This window comes from Pelophylax lessonae, assembly GCF_965119305.1.
Source record: "Pelophylax lessonae genome assembly, chromosome: 5".
NCBI classification, from domain to species: domain Eukaryota; kingdom Metazoa; phylum Chordata; class Amphibia; order Anura; family Ranidae; genus Pelophylax; species Pelophylax lessonae.
Window position 1 is genome coordinate 275,481,682 of NC_138772.1, and position 1,078 is coordinate 275,482,759.

The window sequence follows — 1,078 nt, forward strand, 5'->3', positions numbered from 1 at the left end:
TGTCACATCCTGTTGCAACCTCTTCTCCTGTCTTTCCTGACTCAGCTGCCTCCATGTTTGTTAAGGGCAACTCCTTCTTTCATTACACTTCTCCCTAATAAGAAACGGCTCTGCCTGTCTGGCTTTGACAACTGTACATATGCAGAGATGGGGGGACTTTGTAAGGGTGGTATCCTAATACAGGAATAAGAAGATAAAAAGTGTGTGTTTACTTGTATGCCCATATTTATTATTTCAGGTATTCATATGGTGCCAGCAATTTCATACTTGACAACTGTCCCTTTTTTCCTGGGACAGTCCCTGCAAATAGGAGCCTGTCTCAGGTAATTTATATTGTCCCTGGAAGCGCCTGTTAATCGGGCTGCCCATAAATGTTACGCAGAAGTAGTGCAGCTGAATGGGAGAATTATTCCAACTCTGCTACTGTGGCCTTAAGTTTGAAATTCCCTTTTTAATTTCCTGTAATTCTCTTTATATTAAGTAGACTCTATAATCTGATAAGTAGGCAAGACTAATTATGCAGAGTGGGCGGAGCTTCAGGGAAGTGGGTGTGGTAATTGATAGCTGTGCGGCAAAGTGTCCCTGGAAATTTTTTTTAAATGTTGGCAACTATGCAATTTACATGCTGTAAATGCACATCAGACTCCCAAGGAGAGTACAATCTAAGGTCTCTATTTCACATGCATACCTCCCCACACTCTGAAATGAGCCATACTGTGTGTGTCTATAGATGCACACATCCCGGCTCAGGAACAAATCTGCACATCTGCCCCCATTGCAAGCAGCTTGCTATGGCATAGCTCCAAACTGTCCCTGATTTCAAGGGACTGTCCCTGATTTAGAACAAAGTCCCTCTTTCCTCCTCATTTGTCCTTCATTTTGGTCTGATCTATATAGTTGTAAATAAAACATACTTTTTATCTTTTAAAAAGTGTTTCCCAGTGCTAAACCTTTCATTCAATTTCTAAATTGCTGCATTTGCAAATTGTTAAAGCCAGTATAAAGGAATAGTAGTGGTAAAAAAAAAAAAAAAAAAAAAAAAAGCACTTGTGGGTTTAACAAAATATTTTTTTGTATA